Raw genomic sequence first — 20,183 nt, forward strand, 5'->3', positions numbered from 1 at the left:
ATTTGTCTCCCCATTTCCTCTTAAAATAAAACTTGATAAGTGAAATATCATTGATTCAAACCCATTTTTTGCCAAGTTATAGCTTATTATTCTAGCCTACGACCCGTTTAAAAATCTTTTATATAAAAGTGGGCGGCGTGGTCTTTAACTAATCTCGTCCATTTTTTCTATAAATATTTTCTGCTATAGGGAAAATCTGTGTACCCAATTTTAATACGATCCGTTAATTTTTCTTCGAGTTATGGCTCCCGAAATATAGAAAATTGCTTAGTCATAAAAGGGGCGGTGCCACGCCCATTTTTTTAAATTTGAAATTTTTCCTATTTACTGGTATAAATCCACTTGGAAAATGAAATAAAATTGATATAAAGCCCTTTTATATTAAAGTGGGCGTGGCCCTTAACCGATTTCAAGTGGGAGGTGCCACGCCCATTTTAAAATTTTGTTTCAAATTTTTATCAAGACTCTCAATATCAGTCCGCACGTCAAATTTCAACATTCTAGGTGTATTATTTACTAAATAATCAGGTTTTTTGTGTTTTCCAAAAGGTTATATATATAAAAAGTGGGCGTGGTTATCATCCGATTACGCTCATTTTCAATACCAAACTATTCTGGGTCCAGATACGCTCGTGCACCAAATTTGGTGAAGATATATATTAATATTTACTCATTACTCAAGTTATCGTATTAACGGACAGACGGAAGGACGGATGGACGGACGGATATGGCTCTATCAATTTTTTTTTTTCGACACTGATGATTTTAATATATGGAAGTCTATATCTATTTCGATTCTTTTATATCTGTGCAAGCAACCGTTATCCAATCAAAGCTGTGTGCAAAGCACGCCGAGTATAAACATAAAACGTCGATAGTGCGTACAAATGATGTATAATAAAATGTATGTATGCAGGTACGTACGCGGAGTTTTAAACCGAGCTTCGCTCACTATTTGCTATCTATCAATCTTTGAGTGGCTAATGGTGTTCGCTGGCTTTAATTTTTCCATATCGTCAAGTTATTCACCAAATCGGTGATTGCACGAATTTCGCTAAATTTCGGCCTAAAACAAAATTCACCAAGCAGTCCAACTAGTTCAATTAAACGTATTGTGTCGAATGCTGTCATCACTATGCCATTAGTAAATAATCGCAACAACATAACCAGTAGCTCAAAGTGAAGATATCTAGATATCTCACATACACAGATGTAGTCATCGGCCGAAGTAGTTAGTCGCAATACACACGCATATGGCTATAAGAAAAGCATAAACTACAAATCTACATGCATATAGTTGGTAACCAAACATGAGATACAAGTATTCTCGAATAGAAATGACTAGAACTTGGGAGAAATTGGTGAACGAGAAAACCGAGAATATAAAAGCAGCAGCTGAGGAATCAATAATCAGTTTGCTTTAAACACGGTTTTGTGAAGTACGTGATATTGATGTAAAATTGTACTACTCCCAAAGTAGAATAAATAAAGACAATATTTCAATACTGAATATTGTAGTTATTTCTTCGACAGCTCAGCGATACGAACGTTAGTAGAAGGTGCAAAATATCAGAAATTCCCAGAATTTGTTACGATATTCTGCTGTTGTTGTTGTTGCGTTCACAATGCTTCGCCTCATTCAACGAATGTGACAACTCACAAATTGACATCAAAGTCCTCTAACGAAAGTCCAATGAAACTTGCAGTTTCAACAGACTATAGTGAGGTAGGTATTAGAGCGTGGGTAACGTATTTTGCTGTATACATAATTTGTAAAACACGCTAAAGCTGAGAAGAATTATTGAGAGCACTTTTACCCATGTCCTTTTTTTTTGTTTTTTTGCTTTATAATGTTCAGTTTTTTTAAGGTATTTGTGCTCTACCATTATATAATTTCGAATTTAACTGCTCTTTTTTATAATTTTTTTTTTTTTTTTTTTTTGATTATTTTGCAGCTTCTGTTAACTTCCCAATCGCTGAGCTGTCGACTAAATAACTCATTTATTCAGTATAGCAAAATGTTATTTATTTACAGCACTACCATGGTAGTAGTACTTCACGATTAAATTACTCGCGTACTTTACTTACAACGTTTGAAATCAAACTGATCATATTCCTCAGCTTGCGATGCTTTTGTGCCCTCAGTTGCTTCGTTCGCCTATTTCTCCTCAGGGTTAGACTCTGCGCGAACAGCCGTATCGAATAGTTGCTTATGTATTTCTTTTCTCTGTATCTCATATTTGGCTATAGACATGTACATATATGCGTGAGTAATGTCATCTCCGCTCTTAGCTGATGGATGTCTGACTGTTTCTCCTTCTTCTTCGCCCTTATCTGCTGACTGAATGTTCTATGTGAAATATTCTCTTTGCTGTTGTTGCTCATTTATTAATATATTTGCCACCTTATTTTAGAAATAATAAGAATTTCAACAAATATCTGCAAACAAATACTTTGGAAGCTTACAAACAAAAATATATATATGAGCGACGACGCGATGATGATGGAGAGTGGAACGATTTCAGCAAGTATTATAAAAAAATACGGCACCTGAAATGTCAATCGTATGTAGAAGAAAAGCATAAAGAAGCCCTCAGATATATCCAAAAAAGAGTCTCGTCGGACCTCTATGTCAGGAATTGTCCGGCGAACCCCGTTCTTGTACTCAAATACTCTGAACTCGCAGTTGAGGAAAGCAACCTCCTCAGGGAGACGGGTGTCATCTTTGCTCAACTTCGACCTTAACACTGTAATAGATTAAACTCTTACTTATCCAGGATCAACCCTGACATATATAATGTTTGTAATGGTATATCCTGTTTGAAACGTCTTTCAATTGCATTATAAAAACCAATGCCTCTAACACCTCTTTTTCTCTGGTCCATCCTCTGTTTAAACTGCAACATTCGACGTACTTCCGTTGGAGGATATTGAAGGCAATTTGTAAGTTGTCGCTCCTAATGGACGGGGCGAAGCACTCCATCATGCCATTACGTACAACCGTTTTCTAATCAAAGTTATAAAGCTGTGTACAAATACGCTCTGAGTATAAAAATTTTAACATTTTATCCTTAATAAGCTGAACGTCAATTAACGAAAAGAAAGGAGATTCATGCAGGCCCTTATTAAATGACATTCTTTATAGTATACATACATATGTATATATGATCACTGCTGCCTCTTCTTTTGCCGTCGACCTATTCATAAACAAATTCGCAGCCCCTCCTGATTGTATCATACTGATGAAAACGTCAATTTAACTAATATTATGGAAAAATAAATTAAATTAAAATAACTTTTGAACAAAATCTTTCAAAAATATTTTGATAAGATTATAAATACAAAAGGTGTTTAATGTGCATAGTTTAAGAATTTTCTTTTATCACAACTGAATTAATTTCCGTTAGAGCACACCCACTCATACCTACATACAACGGTATTCTCTTGATTGCAAAACTTTAGTCAACACACTTCAGGCTACATTCGCTTGTTAATGAATACATATACTCGTGTATACATGTGTACATACATACATACATTTAAACACTCTAATATTCATGCTTTATTTACAGGTATTACTAACGGTTAGCATAACTTTCTAAGCAGGTATTCAGTGTAAAACGTTTTAACCACCCACACACACACACATCACACCTCTAATATTCATAACTCACTCAAATAATCACCAGATAACCGGGTGACCCATTCATTTGTAGTGAAACGCTTTGGCAATGAAACATGACCGAAGCTTTTCACAGCTCTGAATGAATAAGTGTTCTCCGTAGCTAATTTTGCTAGATTTGAAATACGCATGTGCTTCTGCGTGTAATACAACAAATTTTCTCGCTAACAAATATCAAGCAGCTGAATGCAGAATTTAATAATGCTACTTGTTGGTGAGGAGAAGGTGGGGCGCTTACCAAAGTCCAACAATTCTGTCGAAATTGGATCCACTTAGCATAAGCATTTTGGCGTATTTTCTATTGTTTTATCGTAGTCAACGTGTTGACGCTTGACATAATACTGGTATATACAGCGGGAATTTCGCATAGTGATTATTTTAATACTTTTGGTGTTTGACAATTATTTTTGTTTTTATCGGCCTATTGCTAAATGATTCAAGGTTTGATTCGAGCTCAAGGCCAGAACAATTATTTTTGCAATAATTTTTAGAGTTTGTTTATACATAAGTACAGTGGTGGCAACTCAAACCTAACCACTTGTTTAAAGTTGTGTTTTTTTTCACCACGGCATCAAATTGCCAAAGGCAATCGATTTGTCGGATTTGAGAGAAAATTGACCGTTGAACATAGCTCAGCAACACCGGCAGAAATATTACAGTTCTTAAGATGCTCCTCCTATTAAGCCCGCTTTTGTTTATCTACAAAACTGTCTGATGCACAAATTTATGTCCCTGATTTGGGGGTCACCAATATCTTGCTGCCTCGCAAAGTCATGCTCTCTTGCCAAAGCTGCGGTATCGTGTGAAAAATATGGCAGGATTTTAGGAAATCTTCCAGCGGGAATAAAGCGAACCAGTGAAGATCCAGTGACTTTTTTGTAACGTAGAACAATCGATATTGGGAGGGCAACAAAGAGACTGCCTCTGCATGATGTAATGATGTATAGTTAGCCCACTTTGCTTTTATGAAGTATATGAAAGTTCGTCGTTCAGATGTGATGAAATTAGCCGATCGGTCCATTGAGAGGAGTACGTGCACGTGCTGGATGGTAGTGTTTGCATAGGCTACCAGTTAACGCTGTTGACAAGTTCTGCGCTGACGTGCGAAATATGTGGAGAGCAAAGACGATTTACTACCACACGTGTGGGGGCAATCCCATTCACCGTGGACATGTCGTGCCATATTTTTCTTACGCCATTATCTCTCCTCTGCTGTCTGCTTGCAATTTTGAGTGCCACACCTCGATTGAAATCGCCCAAAATGGTAAAATTTTCGTTAGTGGGTACAGCACTGATATCAGGGCGGTATGCTTTGGAGCAACAAGTATTTGGGGGATGTAGATTTTTATGACTTCCGAGTTTGCATAGTTTGAGCGAACAAATATTAAATAAATAAATAAATATGCCATTTTCCCTGCAGCCGATGATGGAATCAAATATATTGTATTGCACACAGAGATGGGTGATGAAAGGGAGGCCGCCTTCACTTTCTCTGGCGTGATCTTTTTTGCGGAATTTATAGCCGGAGCAAGGTTGCAAAGCATGTTTTGTGGTTAGTTTCGACGCCTGTAGTCATGACGTTACAATTTAATTGCGGCATTTTGAAGTGCAACGGAGAAGTTTCGTCATTCTGGAGAGTGAGCGGGTGGGAATTTGGGGCTTGGTACAATCAAGCTAGGTTGCATGGGCTGTTATGGCATCTGGACAGGTGGCATAGACCCGCTGTTGTGCATCCATCCGGAGACTAACGTCGCTGATTCCAGAGCATATAGGAAAGTGGTATCGTTCGAGGACGAAGCTCCATTGTGCAGATATCGCAAAAGTGCATATTCTGCACTGGCAAACCATGCAATTGGTTACAGCGACAATAAGTAAATTGTTCAAAAGATTCAAAATTCATGAGTAATTTCATTTGTTTCTAAATTTCCTACAGGGTATTCCAAAAATATCTATCAACGACTGCACAAAAGTTAATTTTGTAAACTTGCTGACTATTCGTTTGTTTATCTTATCACTCGATTGCTTGTTTATACATAAATATTTAGACTTAAATGTGCCACAGGTACTTACAAACGTACATAAATTTTCGCCTGCTATTGTGTTGATCTAATTGAATGTGCCGAGCCTAATATATACATATATATGTATGTAGATATGTATGATAATAAGTATATGTATCTCGGACTGTTTGGTACATATATACATCTGCTTGTGGGCTACTTTAATCAATCCAACTACTCCAGGGATTAATCAGCTCTGTTGATGCTCACCTTACTAATGGCTAAGCGCCTAGCTTTCCTTGTTCTTCTCAGAGTGGCCTTGTTGCTTTTATTCGTATCCACAAATGTATATATGCATGTCTATATATTTACTTACTTTTGATAAATCGAAAACGGCAAGATAACCCAAACAAAACTACAAATTGATATAATAACTTAAATTTAAATAAACAAATTCTATAAGCTCATTCTATTTCAAGACATCCGGTCCGCGCAGGACATGATTTTTGATTTTGAAGAGATTTTAATATGTTGTTCTTTGGTCAAACTGATGAAACACGTGTTTTTTTTTACTCATAAAATTTTTTTTCGGATTTATCGAAATTTTTACTAAATATTAAAAAAACTTTTTTTGTAAACTATATGCTATTTTTTTATAAATTTCAATAAAATTAAAAGTAATAGCGAAAATTTCAAAGATAAAATCATGAGAATCGGTTTATTTTTGACAAAGCAATTGTATGCTGATATGCATTGGGTCAATATATAGGGGAAAAAAAGTTTAATAGAAAAAGAATATTCAAAAAATCATATTTCGGAAACAACGAATTTTGGCTAATAGGCATTTAACCAAATTGAAATATATTGTGACGAACTTTGGGGAAATTCCTCTTATCTGCAACCTTCTACTAATGTTCGAATCACTAAACTGTTGAATAAATAACTCCAATATTGAATAATGCAAGAATGGCCTTTTTTTAAAGTACTTCACAATTACACTTATACTTCGCAACTGATAGCTTGCATAAACCAAACTGATTGTCGTGCCTCTACTGTTGCTGCCTTTTATACTCTGTGATTTCTCGTTCGCATACTTCCAGGCGCTTCAAGAATTTACTTTGTTACTGCTATAAAATTATAACTACAGATGCACGTGTATGGCTTCTCGTATGCGCGTGTATATGTGAGTGACACTTCCACAGATAATTGCCTACTTTTGGGAGCATCTCGGATAAGATATATACATGTGTTTGTGCGTCTCTTCTCCGCTGCTCGTATGGACATATGGGTAGACATAATGATTGATTTGGTGATGTGCATACGCGTTACGAATATTGTATAGAAGTAAATATAATAAGGAATATTTCAAAGAAAAAATCAGGGATGCACCTTAACGTTAAGATAATCGTTTATCAAAAAATTTCCACCGTTTCTGTTGAAACACTTCGAAATATTATCGATAAAGAAATTATCAAGATAAATTGTATCTCGTTTTTAAACGAAACGAAAAGCTCTCGTTAACGTTAAAAACGTTAACAAAAACGTGATACTTTATGTTTGAAAATCATGAAAATCGGTTAATTTTTGACAAAGTTATTGACAGTTGAAGAAATAGGTGAACAAAATATCGATTGCATTTTATGGAATTCCGATAAATCCGAAAAAAAATTGTATGAGGCTAAAAAAAACACGTGTTTCAATATTTTGACCAAGGAACAATATATTAAAATTTCATCCAAATCAAAACTCATTTCCTGCGCGGATCGGGTGTCTTGATATGGAATGAGCCTATACTAAATTAATAGCATTTTCTTTTCTGGGTAAAGTGGTACGCTTTTTGTAAGCCGCGCAAAGGTTGTAAATATACTTTGTTCTATTCTAAAAAGCAGGTAACTCCTTTACGTGGTATTTCGTTCTTTTGTTAAAATTGTTGCCTGCTCGCAATGCCAAAGGGTGACATTTTTATTAAAATAAAAATGGCGGTGTGGAGTGCAACTCTGCTAAACCAGCTGATCGTGACAATTTATTTTCTTAACTTCACAAATTTTTAGCGATAAAATTGAAATGAAGAAAACAATTGCTAATGAATTTTTATTATCATTGACAGTTTGTGAAAACCAGCTAATACACAGGGTAGCCATTTATGTTCTTTGCATGCGCTATAAATGTTGAACATTTTCTGGGGTAGGAGTAATTAGTAAGGCTTTACCATTTACTTGAGCAACAATTTATTTCAGAAAAGAAAACGCTATAAGATTCTCAAGTGCCATTTTCTTAGTTGTATTTGTTAGTACAAAGTAGATGTGTATAAAAAGTACGCCTAGAATTGTTCATATGTATATATGTAGTTTGACATATTTATATATGTGCACGTTTCCATTGCGTTCACTTATAAACAAAAAAGTTTTCCATATCATAAACTTAAATCTTTAATGACTTTCATATATACAAATGAATTTCCATTAGTTTGTCTGCAAGTGCATTGAAATTTGTGTGAAACTGCTATTTATAATTTGGAATTCCATTAACGTGAATGCGAAACAAGTAAAGAGGCTAAGTTCGGATGTAACCGAACATTACATACTCAGCTGCCAAACTACAGCTTGCAAAACTTTTAAATTACCTTATTTTAAAAGTGGGCGGTGTTACGCCCATTTTCCAAAATTTTACTAATTTTCTGTTCTGCGTCATAAGGTCAACCCACCTACCAAGTTTCATCGCTTTGGTAAGGAATTATCGCACTTTTTCGGTTTTTCGAAATTTCGATATCGAGAAAGTTGGTGTGGTTATAGTCCGACTTCGTTCAGTTTAATTAGCGATCTGAGATGAGTGTTCAGGAACTTGCTAAACAATTTCATTAAGATACCTCATAATGTACTCAAGTTATTGTGCTTACGGACAGACGGACGGACGGGCGGACGGACATGATCATTTTCATATATAGAAGTCTATATCGACCTCGATTAGTTTATGCCGTTACGGGGTTAACATACTCTGTGAGCTGTGCTCAGCTGAGTATAAAAAGTGTAAAAGCACCTCTAACAATATTCACATGTACAGTAGGCTGGCCCATAGTTGTATAGAAAAAAAATGTTTTGATTTTTATCTCACCCCCTAGAAAAATATGAATAGTGCTAAAGGGAATATATACAAAGTCGTATGCAAATCTTTAAAGATTTAGAGGTTTACGAAACGAACTTGAATGCCTGAAAATTTACGAATTTTATACAATTCAACGGTTCATATTTCTCCATTCTAGAAATTGTTATTTCTTTTCAAAGCAATTTATATGTCTTCTTTTTTTTTTTTTTAATTACCACAATGTTATAAATCGGTCAGTAAATAACAGATCTAAGGACTAAAATATAATATAAACGAAAACAACTTTTCTTTATTAATTTACCGTGTTCTTGTTTATTTTTACATGTGTATGCATCTTCGCTTGCGAGTAAAAAAAAACGCTTATCATAACTTAGATAATGTTTTGGAGACCCATCTGGCGGCTATTATTGAAAACTCGTGGCAGTGCTTATATAACCCGCTTAAAAACGGGTTGTGCGTAATAGCGGAGACACGGCCTCTGTTGGTCTATAGCTGAATCGATTGCGATGAATCGTGGGAACACTCAATTATCTGTCATAGAAGTGGAGAATAGTGTAGTGGTAAAATAGAGAGACAAATTTTAATTGCAAATGAGTATAATGCATACTGAAACTTTTCTGCGCATCAATTTCATAAGTGTAGATAAACTTACACTACTGAGGTACAATACCATAGAGTTATTGCAAACTTTGTTAAGGTTAGACCTTTAGGAAAAGTGGGCGTGTTCTCTGCCAAATTTCAATGTAATATCTTTAACGACTTTTGATTTACGACCTGTTAGACTTCCAAATTTTTTTCTTCTAAATGTGGGTGGTGCCACGCCTACAAAATTTTTTAAAATTTATGTTTTGCATCATAAAACCAATCCGCCTACCAAATTTTATTAGCTTAGGGGTATTCGTTTTTGAATTATTACATATTTTTCACTTTTCTAAATTTTCGATATCGAAAAAGTGGGCGTGATTATCGCCCATTTAGCAACAGCAATCTATTCCGGGTCCAGATTAGTAGGTATAGGGAATTTGGTGAAGATATGTCAATATTTGCTGAAGTTATCGTGTTAACGGGCGGACATGGATTAATAAATCTTTTTTTTTTTTTTTTTTTTTTTGAGACTGATGATTTTGATATATGGAAGTCTATATCGATCTCGATTTCTTTATACCTGCACAAACAACCGTTATGCAATTAAGGTTATAATACCCTGTGTATAAGTAAAACTGGGTATAAAAACACAGTTAATGCATAAATAAAATTACCAACACACGTCAAAAAAAAAAAAAAAATTTGTAAATTAAACAAAAGTCAATAGCGTTTTGAAACTAGCATGTTGTTAAAGCCAAATTAAATGAGCTGCAAACCTGCCTACTTGAAAAATTTCTAAAAATTTAAAATAAAAATTTGAAAATCTTACCACTGGAATCTTGGCACCACTTCTTTATTATAATTCGACCAATTTTTAATACGTGTGGTAAGCCAAATCTGAAAAGGTTATTAATAAAAATTGAGAAACAATCTGAAATCATTCAAAAAAGTTTGTGGGAGCACTGCAAAAACTCCTCGACTACGTTAACATCTTTTATTTTCTATTTTCATGTTCATGTCAGCATGACCGAGCGTATAAAACTATGAATCACTCAAGCTCTTAACTGTCATTTGATGAACCGGAACTGACAAACAAGTTAACCCGTCCTTAGTATGGATGGAGTGGAAATTAGAGCGTTCCAACAACTATATAATAATAAAGTAATATTGTGGCGAATACTAGCTACATTAAGGGATACTATCATCTCTAAGCCGATACTAAGCAGTGACTTGTATGCACATCACCAAATCAATCATTATGTCTACCCATATGTCCATACGAGCAACGGAGAAGAGACGCACAAACACATGCATATATCTTATCTGAGATGCTCCCAAAAGTAGGCAATTATTTGCGGAAGTGCCACTCACATATAAACGCGCTTATGAGAAGCTATACACGTGCATCTGTAGTTATAATTTTATAGCAGTAACTAAGTAAATTCTGGAAGCGCCTAGAAGTATACGAACGAGAAATCACAGAGTATAAAAGGCAGCAACAGTAGTGGTACGACAATCAGTTTGGTTTAAGCAAGCTATTAGTTGCGAAGTATAAGTGTCATTGTGAAGTACTTTAATAAAGGCCATTCTTGGATTATTCAATATTGAAGTTATTTATGCAACAGTTTAGTGATTCGAACGTTAGCAGAATATTGGGAATAAGCGGAATTTCAGTAAATTCGTTACAATATGATGTAAATGTAATGTAATGCAAAATCGAAAATAAGGCCCAATAAAAGTTGGAACAGAGGCGGATTGGAAACGCATTCTTTCAACCTCACAATATATGTTCAGCTGTGCTGATCGAAATTTTCATGCATTCCGACCGCGTTAATACTGAACAGAGTAGGAAATGATTGGAAACACGTTCTTTCCAATATCCCAACACATGTTCAGCTATGTTGATCGGAGACTCATACATTCAGGCACCATTAAAAACCAATGTAATACCAATGAAAAATATATGTTTAAAATGTTTTTACTTTAAGCTTGGAGAATTGGCAACACGTCCTTTCCATCCTCCCTTAGAAAGGTGGCTCCCAGACTTGCTCGTCTGTTATGATAGTCAATATGTCGATCGGAATGAATTGGCATTACGACAGTTTATTCAATAAAATTAAGCAATGCATTGCTATAATGAGTTTTATTTAGTAGTTTAATATTTGAGCCTAAACAGCAGTAATAATAAATAAATAAATATATTCTGCCCATAATAAATGAATTAGGGTCGACCAAAGAAATATAAAAATTCGTCCTTTTTTTGGTTTTAATCTCATTGCGCAACCTTTAAATCTATTTTGATTGACCTAAAATTTTGCACATACAAATTCTAAGGCTATTTCAATATTTATGGGAATTAAGGGAATAAGGGCCACCCTAATGTACACATATACTCAAGTAAGTGCGAATGAAATGTTTGAATTTTGTGGTTTTTATTTTCACCGACATTTTGGTTAATGATTATGCTTTAAAACATCTCCAAAAGAGAATTCTATTCGTAAGTTTGAATATAAGGCAGTTATATGCATGTATATATCAGAGCTGTGCAGTAATGAATATACTTGGTATTAGTGATTGGTCAATTACAAATATTTAGTAATTATAAAAAAATAATTATCAAGTACAATTACTTTTTGCTGGTATTTGGTAATGTAAGGCATCTCTATTCAATTCCTGATAAATTTTTTCAAATACTTTCAATTTGTTTCAATTATAAATAGACAAAAATTCTAAGGCCAGCCAAGCTATGCTTGGTGAGAGGCAATTTTTATATTCATATATTTTCCAAGCCTTACAAGTTTCTGCCACCTTCTGGTATCACCTAAGGGTTTCACACCAATCAGTCCCTGTTTATAACAACAGCATTCTTCGGGGATCAGTGCCCACATCGCTGTATGCTTATTGCAAAGACAGGTCAGTGGAAATGGCGCTCCATTCGATTGTAAAACACAAGAATTTGCTCTGGATGCCTTTCTAGAGTCTTTGAAAAGTGTCCCGCTTGGGGCCGTTGCAATGACCCTACGTGATTCGACGTGATTATTTGTAATAGAAATATTATTTTATGTTACACAACTATTTCAGAGGAGTTTGAGGTGATGACAATCGTGAAGAAGGTACGCTACTGGGACACCCTCTCTATCTCTTCTACTCTGGTTCAGCGAGAACACCCTGTCGATAGGATCATTTGGATTTGGTGATAGTTTGTGTGACAACCCTAATAAAATGGAAACAGTTGCCTTTCCTGCAAGAATATCTTAAAATTATACTAGACATAAAGCTGTCTTTTAGACCTATTTTTGAGAATATGGATAGAAGAGCCTCGGTTCCCTTGTTATTTTGGAGATGGGCCCCTATCAAAGGCCCCGCGAAAGAAAGAGACATGCCTTAGTATTAGATGATTTTATCGCCCCTGTAATCGCACCACAGGCAGATCTCTGAACTCTTCCTCGCAGGTTATTCATATAGTTCATTTAGACCGCACTTCTCCCACACTGCCCTTCCTAAGTCTAGAATAGTTCCATTCCATACAATTCGTTCTGGTTTCAAACCTCACTTTTTTCTTTCTTTTTGTTGCGTACTTAAAGAGCAGAGTAGGTCCGAAGTCTGCAGCGACTAATCAGCGTTTTCCGTCGGTTCTGCGCGTACGAGGTCATACCGCCATATTCGGTTCGTAACGACAACGCTCCGTTGTGGGATGATTGAACCAATTTTTCGTCATCGGTATCTATTGATTTCACTATACTGCGCTATTTTAGCAATATAAAATTTCTCCACAGCTAATAAGGCTTTGCCAAATGGCATTGAGCAACATCACTAGTTCCATAAAAATTGGAAGAAGCTTTCCAAACCACATAAAGCGACTCCGTTTCACGCGATTTTGTCCTAACGCAGCGATGGTACAATCTATTATAACAACGTATTGTAGACGTATGCTGATGGTATTGATATCACTTTATGAAGAGGCAAAATTGGATTGAATAAAAGGACAAAAAAGTGAGTCTTGCAGTAAAGGAGGACAAACCGAAGTAACTGCTGTCATCCAAAAACTAATCGGCTGATTCACTATTAACGGATATAAATTCGAGACTGTGAAGGACGTCGTCTATCTTGGAACCAGCATTAATACGAAAAAGACAGTGATCTTAGAGTTCAAACGAAGAATACTTATTACCAACAAGTGCTACTTTGTAATGAGTAGGAAATTGAAAAGTTAAGTCTTCTTTTGACGAATAAAACTCACGCTCTACAAGTCGCTCATCATACGTGCCTGATGTATGGCTTGTAGTCATGGATGGTGCCGAGATAATATAAGATGGCTCTTGTAGTGTTCGAGAAAAAAGTTTTATGAAAGGTTTATGATCCTGCACGTGATGCAGGAGGACAGTTTTACGCAGATGTGAAGATATTGCAACGAATAAAAACATAAAGATTTTGCTGGCAAGATCATGTTATGCGAATGGACAAAGGCGCAAAGTTTCTCAATCGGCTCCCGCATTTGCAAGCCAAGGAAATGGAAGACCTCCATTGAGTTGAGAGAGAGGCAGGTTGAGGACGATTCGGCATCCCTTAGTGCTCCCAATTGCCGGCAGTAATCGCGAAACAGAGATAGATGGAGTCATTTGGTACATAACGGCCAAAATTGCTAGGCGATTTATATGATAATTAGGCAATGAACAGATATGTGCAGTTCTTCACTTAAGTTTGCTATGTCGGTTCTCTAGTAAACTTTCTTTTTCCTCTTGAAATCGTCAGTCATACGCGGGATTTTCGAGTATTAGTGTATCGGACAGCAGATTAAGCTTGTTGTTACATAAACGCTCCGGTACCCTTCTCTTCAGGTGCTACGGATTTTTTCCGCGTAATTGGTTGGTTAATAATAAAACGTTTAATAACTTAGTTTGAAGCTTTACTAAATTTTACAAATGCAAAATTGTTGACTAAGTCTTGGAATACTTTATTGAAAGCATTTTTCTTTAAATCTTGAAACGTTTCTAAAGCAAAGTTAAGATACGCAGGGCTTTGTCACTAAGCGTTATTTACTTTACTTTTTGTATAAACACGTTAGACTAACGACATGCAACATGTTGCTGCAACATTTTGTATACGAAACGTTTTCCTTTCAACGCCACAAGTGTCATTGCCGCAACACGAACGTGACAACAAAAAATAAAAGCGCAGGACATATTTTCGTAGGAAAACAACACACATACATACGCACATATATGTATGCGAGCACCCATAGTTAACCCAATAACCCAAACAGGCACTTCGTCTGCCAACAAAACATCTACAACTACCTTGAATAAGCTCCCCGTGCAGCACCGCTACGCACAAACAAACATATGTAAACACAAACATGGCTAACAACAACAGCAACAACAACATAAATACGCATATCGACTACAGCAGTTGAAGCATATGTCTTAACTGGAACAACAAGTTTTCGAATGCCATTTGGTGCCCAAGCAAAATTCTTGAAAACTATAGACTGACTGCCGCTAAAGCTTTAATGTTTTGATTTGTTTTTTTTTTTTTTTTTTTTTTTTTGTATTGAGAAAGGAACACGGATGTATGAGGGTATTATGATGCGCGGGTTGTTGCGTTCGTGCCCGGCACTTTTGTATTACAATAGAAATAGTAAGCACAATTTATTTGTTGCTATTCCATTTCATTACGTTCCAGAGCAAAAGCTTTTTGTGGCAGGAATATTTGCTGCATGGCACAACACAATTTTAGCCAAAAATACAAATTTCAGTCTCGCGGTAAAAGTTGAAACGAACGGTTAAAAATTGCGGAAAACTCGGCTAAAAGTGAATATTTTTTTTCATACATACATACATATGGACTTGTATGCATACATAAGTAAACAGATATATACACCGACATTCAGTGTTTCATGTGTGTCTGGCTTCGCACCATTAGCAGTGTGTGGTGTGATTGCATTATAGGCGGTGGAAGCTGTCAAACATATACACTCACATATTGAAGTGTATGTACGTGCATACATACAAACATATTAAGCTATTAGTATGCTATAAAAGAATATTTATTGTGTAGTGCTTGTGCAAAAGGTGTGTTGTGCGGATCCTCGCAACAAAAGCCGAAAAGAAAATTGTAGGTGCATACATACACCCACACATACAAACATACATATATACATATACACATATTGGTTAACCTACATTTCTACATACAAATCGTTTTCTGCCTCTGTTTATAATCTTTATTTGGCTTGCGGGCGCTTTTGTGATGTTTGTTTGTTTGTTATATGAAATGAAAAATTTAAAAACCTTAGCTGTGTTATAAAGTGTGAAGTCAATGGAGGGGGTGGCTGCGGGGTGCCTAACCGGCGGAAATCGAAACGTTTTGTGAAACGCGAGATAAAAAAAAAATCATAAACTCTTATCTTTTAAGAAGAAATAACAATAGAATCTGCAAAGAGTGAAATTTAATTTCGCGACCGCTAAAACCATTTATGTGCTGAGTGCTTTTATTTTTCCTGTGCTGAAATCAGATTATATAGATTGTTTTGTGGGAAAACATGAATAAATGAAGAGAAGAAAAATTTTAAGTAAAATGCGTTATATGAAATAAATTGATGCAATTTATCTGCAGAAGTACTGATGAGATCTTTTTTTCTCGGAGGTTGTAGCAGAACACTGCCCTCAAGCGATCCGATGAAACCAAGCAAATTCTGTTCATTTGTGTTTTTAATACATAATTTTTTATTTTTATTCTAATTTTTATACCTTTCATGACCATGAAATGATATATTAATTTTGGTCCGATGTTTGTAACGTTGAGAAATATAGAAGATAGACTCACCATTAAGTATACCGAATTGATCAGGGCGACGAACTGAGTTGATCCGTCCGTCTGTCTGTTTGAACGAAAACTAGTCCCTTTTGAGATATCTCAATGAAATTTGGCACAAGGATGTACTTTTGAATTATATTAGACATTTGTCGGATCCGGCAGGATCGGCAAACTATAACATATATCTCCCAAACAACCGATCGTTCAGATAAGACGATTTTGGTCATTCCTGCCATAATTTAGAAAGTATAAACGTGAAACTAGGTGATATATATTCTAATATATCACAGAAGATATCCTGAAAAAATCACTTTGATCGGAGCTATATATAGTATATATCCCATATAACCGATCGTTCAGATAGAACGCTTTTTGGCAATTTCTCCCTTAATTTCCAATATTCCAACGTTAAACCTGGTGATATTTATTCTAATATATCACAGAAGATTTCATGAAAAACTCATTTCGATCGGAGCTATATATAATATATATCCCATACAACCGATCGTTCAGATAAGGGGGTATTTTGCCATTTTTTATTTTATGTTTATCTTAAAAATCGTTTAGGTATGTACATCTGTCCACTATAAATTTCTTATCTTATGCATCCGATTATTTGGAGATTACGAACGGGATAAGATTATTGTTCAGCACCATTCATGAAAGGTATGAAGTCTTCCGCACAGCAAAAGACAGTCCCGTCCTTACTTATTTTAATTTATGTTTGTAATTTATAATTCTTAATTTTTATTGTTACCGAGTCTTTGAGAGGAAGTGGCTTCTTAAGCGTCGAGATTTAAAACTGCTCAGCTACAGAAAACTCATCAGCTGAGAAATATAGTTTCACAAATACAATACATTAAAAGTATACGTATTATTTTTTAATTATTAAGAGAAGATAGAACCGTCTTTTGCATGGCAAAGAGCGAGTCCGGAACATCATTTATTCTCGAGTGAGTGTAATAACCTTCACACAAACATAGAAAAGGTTCGTTTAGTTGGAAATTGCTTTTGCGTTATTTAAGAACTATAGGTTTATAATGCCTTGAAACTCGGCATGGAATATTCAGGTTTACTTCGTTCCAAAGAAATGGGCTTGAAATCGATCCATTTAATAGTTTAGCCATAAATACTACACCTAGCATTTCTCTACGATTTACAACGGTAGGAAGATTTATTAGTTTTAACCGATTAGTGTAAGGAGGAAGATTGTACGAAGAGTCCTATTGCAGATTTCTCAAGGCGAAAAGTAAAAACTGTTTTTGAATCGATTGCAGCCTATCCACATGAACTGAATAACGCGGATTGCAAGTTATCGATCCATATTCAAATATCGGCCTCGCCAATGATGTTAAAAAGGTTTTTGTAACGTAAGTATTACTAAAGTGGTTGGCCATCTTTTCACAAATGCTAAAACTCCTCTCGCTTTATTGACTGTGGCATTAATATGGGGGTTGAAACTAAGTTTGCAATTCATTGTAACTCCCGAGATGACAAAAACATCAACGCTTCCCAGAGTTTGGTTATTAATTGTGCCAGAAGCCGGCTGTACGTTCCCACGTGAGAAAACACAAGAATTTATATTTTTCTATGTTGAGAGGCATAAAATTCGCATTGCACCAAGTAACTAAACAATTTAAATCCGACTGGAGTACAGAACGCCCTTCAACCGACGCGTATGACCTAACAAGTTTTACGTCGTCAGCATACGTTTAAATTTTAAAATATTTTATAGCTGAGGAAATATCGCTAATAAAGAGCAAATACAGAATTGGACCAAGAGTGCTGCCCTGAGGCACACCCGATCGAACATCGATGACATTCGAATAATTTTTTTTTTTTATTACTCTTTGAGTTCTGCTGCAAAGATAGGAGGAGATCCAGCGAGTTAGGCCAAGTTGAAAGCCAAGTTATTCGAGTTTATAGACAAGTAATGAGAGCCATACTTTGTCGAATGCTTTGCTGAAATTAGTGTACTAACGTCAGTATGATGATTGTTTCTAAACTCATTATAGACGTGAGTTGTAAATTCAGTCAAATTGGTTGTGGTTGATTTGCCTCTATAAAATCCATGCCGAGAACTATCTATCAATGTAGAAATCGAAAATGTAAGGTGATTGGTAACGATTGCTTCGAAAAGCTTAGGGATAGCGGAAAGCTTTGCTTTCCACGATAGCTTTCAATAGACGACTTGGTTCCTTTTTTATGGAGTGGGATAAGAAAAGATTCTTGCCAAGCCCTCGGGAAAATGTCATTTGCTAAAGAGAGGTTAAACAGATCAGTAAGAGCTGGTAAATGTATTTCGGACATTTTTTAAAAAAGCATATTGAGATCAAATCGGGACCGTATTTGAAGGAATCTTTTAAGGATTTTTTGTTTCTAAACTTCACGGCAGAAGGAAACCCGTTAGTACTACGTTTAGAATTTTCGAAATCATAAAAAGACTTTGGATTGCAAATTATGTTTCTTTTGAAACAAAAAATAATAATAATAAGTAAATCGGTGTTATTATTTTATATTTTCTTAACTTTAGAAATATTTAAGTGCAGAAAATATTTTCAGGCCTTTTTACTACAATTTCTCACTGTTTGGCTGCCACAAGTAAATACGCACTGATACCTTTCTCCGGTGTCTTTTACTGATCCTGCTTGTATCGATGAGGAGCAGCATACACAGGTTTTTGGGTAGTTTTAACAATCTCGATGGTCATTTGCCAGTAAATATCTGGTACGCTTCGGAAAATAGCACCATTAAGATACCAGTACTATGCTTTCAATGTGAGTACCTGCCTTAAAGCTCAACCTCACCGTGTCAAAACAAAATGGATCTAAATTCGTGATCAGTGGGCACGTTCCCAACCTAAATACTTCGTAACCGAATCATTGATACCAAATTAGCTTGTAACCAGGTGTACAAATACAAGGACTTACCTAGGTTAGATACGGAATATATAAAAAATCCAAGAGTTGGCGCATGGATCGAAATATTCCAAAAAATCGTATTTGTGGTCCGATTTGGTTCATATTTGGGACACATAATACATACGTGAATAGAAAGCGAGCTATAAAAAATCGCCGCTAGGTGTCGCAAGGATCGAGTTATTCAAAAAAAGCGAATTTGTGGTCCTATTGGGCTCATATTTGGAAAACATAATACATACATGAATGGAAAGCGACCTATGATGTCCGATTTGGCTCATATTTGGAAGAAATACATATTACATATAGTCCGGTAGAAGTGACATCAAACTATTTTGTAGTTCGAGGAGGGACAAGCATACGTGGCGCAGAGTCGAGTAAAGTCTTTGGAAGGATTATGTATTGAGGACTTAGATTGTAACAAATTGTCAGGAAAGAGTCGTTGTAACAATAAATGAACTAAATAGAATGAGAAATAATGGGCAATTAAATAAAGACCAAAAACTTGAAAATAAGATAATAATAAAAATGTTTAAGTTAAACGGTTTTATTGAAAACAATAATTACATGAAATAATAATAATACTAGAAGCTAGAAAATAATAAGTAGGTAGGTACTGGTCATCTCACTCCTCATCAATCTAGGGCGTTGATCAGACAATTAAACAAAAGCATTGGACGCGTCAAATTTCTATTGATAGTCATAAGTAAGACCAACTGAACCTTAATAAGGTTATGCTACGCCTCACATTTTTAGAAATTTCACGCGTCCAACGCTTTTATTTAATTGTCTGATCAACGCCCTAGATTGATGAGAAGTGTGATGACTAGTACCTAGGACCTACCTAATTATTTTCTAGCTTTTAGCATTATTATTACTTCATGTAATTATCTGTTTAACTCAAAAAAAATTTTTTGAATTATTTTATTTTACTTATTTGTGAAATAAAATTTTGTAGTCAATAAGGAAAATAATTAATAATTAATTAACTTAAAAAATATAATAGGCTACAAAGTTAAGATTCTACTATTTGATAAGTGAATAGTGCTTATTTTCTTTTTAAAAAAATAATCTTCGTAT

At 35.3% G+C, this 20,183-nt stretch overlaps 1 protein-coding gene and 1 pseudogene across 13 annotated transcripts in view; one reads left to right on the forward strand and one right to left on the reverse strand.

The window, feature by feature from the left end:
* The window catches only part of LOC137246145 (glutathione S-transferase 1-like), a 128,546-nt pseudogene that overhangs the window by 52,243 nt on the left and 56,120 nt on the right, over positions 1–20,183 (reverse strand).
* The window catches only part of LOC137245527 (protein qui-1), a 304,290-nt gene continuing 299,250 nt past the window's right edge, over positions 15,144–20,183 (forward strand). For 8 of the 13 annotated variants that reach the window (XR_010951337.1, XR_010951338.1, XM_067776347.1 and 5 more), the window contains exon 1: positions 15,144–15,483. The gene's annotated coding sequence lies outside the window, so the exon portion shown is untranslated. Of the gene's footprint in view, positions 15,488–15,804; positions 15,941–17,462; positions 17,556–20,183 lie in introns of those variants that run through there. The other 5 variants (XM_067776346.1, XM_067776340.1, XM_067776337.1 and 2 more) reach the window with 5 other exon arrangements.

Source organism: Eurosta solidaginis, chromosome 3, assembly GCF_040869045.1.
Source record: "Eurosta solidaginis isolate ZX-2024a chromosome 3, ASM4086904v1, whole genome shotgun sequence".
Taxonomy (NCBI): Eukaryota; Metazoa; Arthropoda; class Insecta; order Diptera; family Tephritidae; genus Eurosta; species Eurosta solidaginis.